The sequence below is a fragment of the Zonotrichia leucophrys genome, chromosome 1 (genome assembly GCF_028769735.1).
Source record: "Zonotrichia leucophrys gambelii isolate GWCS_2022_RI chromosome 1, RI_Zleu_2.0, whole genome shotgun sequence".
Lineage (NCBI taxonomy): Eukaryota > Metazoa > Chordata > Aves > Passeriformes > Passerellidae > Zonotrichia > Zonotrichia leucophrys.
Genome location: NC_088169.1, coordinates 58,250,900 through 58,256,899, shown reverse-complemented (window position 1 = coordinate 58,256,899; position 6,000 = coordinate 58,250,900).

The window sequence follows — 6,000 nt, the reverse complement described above, 5'->3', positions numbered from 1 at the left end:
AAAGAAGAACTGAAAATAAAAAAAAACAAATGGCATCTTCCATTAAATATCATATCTTAAAGATACATTGTGAGCTTATTCTTTTGGCTTCTCTGAGACATTCTTAAATTATTCCTTTCTTTCTTAGTATCAGTTGTTAAATATTGAAAGGTGTATGAAAATGGAAGGGAAAAAGAAGGTGTATGAAAATGGAAGGAAAAAAGATCAGTCTTTTGTAACAGTGCAGAGTTGTCAGTGAATTGATAGATGTGTAACAACTAAAACAGCTTGTGTTTTCTAGGAAATTTATCTATGCAATAAAAAATACACTGTCTATAGTAGCCATGCTTTGTATGGAGAGGACATGCAGACGTGATGACATTTTCAAGTTATAATCTCTATTTTATGCTAAATGATCATATTTTAAAGTACCTTTTTTAATGCCATGAGAGAAGAAAATATACAGAGGAATTACTTCAGTTATTTATTGCCTAAAATTTTAATGTGAATTCTTTAAGAATATTTAATTTTATCTTTTCCTGTAAAGCACATGCACTATGTAGCCTGTTAGAAAACCTTTCAGAGTTTTTGTTGATTTTGCTTATTTAACATTTACTGATTCTAAAGATTTAAAGTTAGACTAAAAACATTACAAGGGTCTTGCTTTGCCTGTGGATGCAGTAACATCCCTTTCTCCTCACACAGAGCTGAGTCAGAGGTGATGTGGAATTTATTTTATAATCCCCAAGAATCTATTCCTAGATTAGGAACAGATTAGACATGTCTGTGCTCTTAAACTCTTTAAAAATGTAAGAATTTAAGAATGTTCTCTCTCCTCATCTTTGTTCCATTCTCTCTGTATCTTCAGTTTGAATTCAACTACATATGAACTACAATGAAAAAATAGAAGCCCAAAATCATGGAATGGCCTGGGTTGGAAGGAACCTTAAAGACCTTCTTGTTCCAGCTCCTCTGCCATCAGCAGGAACATCTGTCCCTAGATCAGGTTCCTCAAAGCTCCGCCCAACCTGGCTTTGAGGTTTGGTGAATCCACAAATTCTCTGGCTGATCTGTTCCAGCATTCTTCTTTCACAGCGAAGAATTTCTTCCTAATATCTAATTTAAATCTGCAATCTTTCAGTCTGAAGCCATTACCCCTTGTCCTATCACTCCATGCCCTAGTGATAAGCCCCTCTCAAGCTCTCTGGTGACCTCCTTTAGATATTGGATAGCTGCTATAAGGCCTTCCCAGTGTCTTCTCTTCTCTACACTGCACAACCCCAATTTTCTCAACCATATGTGGCAGCCTTGATTTTTGTATTATTTTGGTTCATGCATAGAATTTCTGTAGAAATTAAATGTAACTTCTGTCCCTTCATCTACTTTGTTATTAGTTATGACCTTATCTACCTTAAGCATTAAAATCATCAGTTTTATCCCTGGTATTGTGATACACCTGACAGTTCCACCAAAAAGCAAAAGTTCATTGAGCTGGGGTGAGGACAGTCACATAGGAAAACTCTTGTCCAGGATCCTGCTGGGACAGGGTTGATTTTTGCAGTAGGCAGGGCATTGTAGGACCCAGAGGATATTTTATAGCACCTCATATCATTCTGTGAGGAGAGGCAAGGTTCACTTCCTGAGCCGGGCAGCAGGATGGTCAGAATTGTCATGTAATATTGATGGTTTCTGTGGGGTGAGTAAAACCATTTCTTTTCTCCTACAATCTGTCATTACCATTGTTGTGTTTATTTTCTTATTGTAGTTTCTGGTAAATTGCTCTTATCTCAACCCAAGATCTTTACCTTTTGTGCTTCCAATTCTTCTCTCCATCCTGTGGAAGGGGAAGGGGAGGAGCAGGGGGAAGTGAGCAAGAAGCACTTGGGTGAGAGTGTTTCAGTGAAAATACCAAATTGGAGAATACCATTCCTAAATCACAACTGTGAAATCTAACTTCTGCTGAAGTTATTGCAGATTAAATATTAATTTGAACAATCAATACAGGACTAGGAATATTCAATAATGAAATCCTACAAATACTTTCTGTATACTTTCTTTTGCCTCTCCCAGCTAAGGATTTACCTATTTCTATTTTTCATCAATTCTTTGTGAAAATATGTGGTGTGTTATAAATTTACATAACTTCTCAATTTAATGTTTCATGACAAGTATATTAGTTTTAAAATAGATTTGAGGTACTTGAATAGCTGCCAGTTTGAGGAATTTGAAATAATATTTTAAAATATTGAGCAGAAAAGTTCTAATGTTCAATACATAGTTTGGTTTAATTCATATAGAGTATTTTTCTGCTATAAGACAATGACTTTAGTGCAGTAGTTGTGAAATCAATATATTTGTATATAAAGATTTAATTGATTCGATAATTCCAAATTATCTCCCCATAAAAGGAAAATGAGAAGCTCCTAATAAATATTTTGACTTTTTAAACTAATTTTTTTGAAGCAAAGTTATCCAGGGACAATAATAATTTTGATAAAACTTTGAATGATCTTTAATTTCTAGGGAAGTTACTTTCAGTTATTAGATTTTAGATTGTGTAGTGTATCTTTTATATAATGCCTGCACATCGCTTATTTTATTTATCATGAATTCAAAGAGAAAGAATAAAAACTGAAGCCAAAACTGGAAAATTTATGAACCATATGTGGTTTAGAAATAACTGTGAAAGTGTTTGGTTTCCAATCAAGGGATCTGGACAATGCAGCATTTCCCAGGAATAACATCCAAAGTAATTAATGGACTCAATATGAGCTATAAAACTCTGCTAGGATAGTTAACCAGCAGCATTCAAAACTCCTGAGATTATTTCAGAAGCATGACAATTTATAAAGAATATAATCTTAATTTTTTTGGTTTTGGTTTGTGTCTACTTTTTAATCTTTTTCTTTCTACTTCAAAAGAGGCCATGGAGGAATTGGAAATGAAGGAGTGAAGTTGAACATGGGAAAAAGGAATGATGGAAGAAGAGGGTTTTAGCTTTTATCTTTGTTTTTCACAATCCAAATATATTTTAATTGATAATAAGGTAAATTATCTTTTCACCAGTTTGAGTTTGTTTTGTCTCCCTATTTTTATCTCAGTTCATGAGCTTTCTCATCTTATTTTCTCTTTTTGTCCCATTGAGGAGTGGGAGTGAGAGAGCATCTGGGTAGGCATCTGGCAGCTGACAAGGTCAACCTACCACAGCAAAGAAACAATACAGTGTTCTTAAAAAAATTTCCTCTGATGTTTTTTAAAAATCATTAAACTGGAAATTGGCAAGTCTACCAGCAGTGATTGTTTGTGAGAAGAGAATTAAAAGGGAAGACGGTAGGAATTTTTGAGTTTCTGTTTCTAACAGTCTAGGTAAAAACTGAGAGACAACTGATGCTAAAATGTAAATTTTTCTTCTTGATGATTTTCCTGCCTTTAATACTCATTATCTCTCTGACTTTTCCACAAAAGAGCTATTTCTATAATGCTGCTTGAATGTAATAAAACATTAGAGTAGAACTATTTGTTCTGCTTGACAACATTATTGCACTTTGCCGTGAATTGACTCACAGTATCAGCAGAGTAACTCAAAGACAAGATGGAAAAAATATCTCTCTGCATTTTTTTTGTTTGTTTGTTTTGTAAGATATAATTCTTAGTGAAATCAGTGGGCAGAGGAAGACCTCCAGACTCAGCTGGGAGGAGTAATGCCCTAAGTAGGTGGTGAGCATTGCCTTGCAGTGTTACAGAGACAGCGGGAAGAGCCGGGGTGGTGGTGTTTGAGAGGCTCCAATCCCAGGATGTGAACACTTTGGTTCTCCCAGATCAGTTCATTATGACATGAAAAGGCAGGCTGGACTTTAATAACGCTATAATTGAAAAGGAGATTTTCCATTAGATTGTGGAATTCTGCTGTGGTTCTTAGAGCTGCCTGGTTTGTATGAATGAGACAGGACAGAAGGTTTCCAAGGCATCTGGTGAGGATATCAGTATGGCTGTTTCCTTAGTAGTCATCACCGTAAGATGCCCACCACATCTAAGCACCAAAGAAAACCTGCTGTCGTTGTAGAAATGCAGAGAGGGCGGGCTTGGCTCCTTCCTTTCATGGAGAAGTTTTGTACTTTCAGGTACAAAGACATTTTGGAAAGATAAGGAAGCATCAACAAGAAAGTGATTGAGGGATTTGAAGGAGTTATGAGAGACATGAAGCAGGAATCCTATAAGAAAAAAATGTTAAGCTTAATTTTGTGTTACCTCGGCAAGTATACATATTTCTGTGATTAATACTAAGATTACTACTTAAATATGTTGGGCTGCATGCATAAAAGTACAATTAGACTTTTTAGTGAAAAAAATTAATTATAGAGTATTTAATTCTTCCTGCCTATACTAAATCACATTTATATACAATATATAGGTCAAACAAACTCATTAGTACACAGCATTCTCCATGCTGCAGTCGAAATTCCTGCAGGTAGCAGTGACACAGAAATTCTGGGATCACAAAAGTGCAATGTAATGCATGCTACCATCTGGGCTACGCCGGGATATGAGTAGTTTTGTATAATATTTAACAGTCAAATGGTAATTGCAAGTATAAGGAAAAGATACTAGTTAACCTAAATTACTACTATAGAGGCTTTATTTTTTCACCAAAAAATTTTCAATTGAAAGAGGATTTGTGAATAGGACAGTCTTCTGAATGGGGCTGAAGAAGACAGAAAAGGATAATATCCTCACAATATGCTGTGCTGTCATAAAAATTATATTAGTAATGTGCCTGACATATTGATGTTTTACAGCTGAATGCCATTTTTAACTAGAGTGGGCTAAACAGATGCCCCGTGAAATCTATCTATCTTTTTTTCCTTTTGAAGATTCCTGTGTTCTTTTTTTTTTTTTTAAATCCTATAACTCTTACTAGCAGTACTGAAATGCTTTATTTCTATACCTTCAGAGGGTAAAGCTTTTAATGTGTTTCCTTTTGTATATTTAGAAGAGTTGAAGTCCCCAAAGCAAAAAGAAATTAGGAATAAAATTTGACAATAGTCAATAACCTTTATAAAAAGTCCAGCATTGCAATACAAAGGAAGGTATTTAAATGTTAATTCTGCAGTAATTCACAATATTATTTTAGAAAAATTTAGAATTTTTTATCATACAAAGAATTACATTGTAATATTTTCTGCAAGAATGTTTTTTGGTTGGTTATGTTTTGCTTTTATTCCACTACACCTATTCCAGGTGCCTATTCCTCTTTTAAAAACCTTATTTCAACCTATGAAAATATTACCTTAGCATGAGCTAATTTATCATTCCAGTTAATCCTTATTCTGTTTTCCATCAGAAATCTTGCAAATGCTGTGGTGGGGACATGAACATAGAAGATAACTTCTTTGTTTGCCATGTCTTATCAATGCACATAATAAACTATATGAGAAATGGACTTCTCTGCTTTAGAGAAAAGATCCATGGCAATGAATGCAGCTTCATAAAACTAAAACATTGCCTTCTAGGCATAATTAAAACATTGCTTACACTTCAACTTATGTGAATTCTGTTAATACTGTTTAGGTATTGTTGATATTTTTTATCTTTGAATTTTTAATAGATTATGAAAATCCATCTTCAACAAGCTAAATAAGAACTGAAATATGACTTCTCTGTTTGTAAATTACTCCTTTTTGTCATTTCATAATATTAAAATGACATAGCCTAACTGATATTAGCAAAGAGACAAGTTTGTGGCTATTCCTATAGTAATATAAACTATTCCTATAACAATGTAATTCCTATAGTGGCTGTTCCAAACTTTACTTTGATCCACTTTGGCTAAAATGGTTAAAAGTATGTGTGTTCAAGTTCAGCTATTACATATACAAAAATCTGAGCAAACAGAGTAAAATAAATCATGGTACCAGCTGTTGTGACAGCGTCCTTTAAAAAACAAAGACTTCTTAAAAGTCTAAAAATCTTTCCTTTCCTTCAAAGAAGTGCCAAGCTGTTCAAGAATCATGCATTTCTATT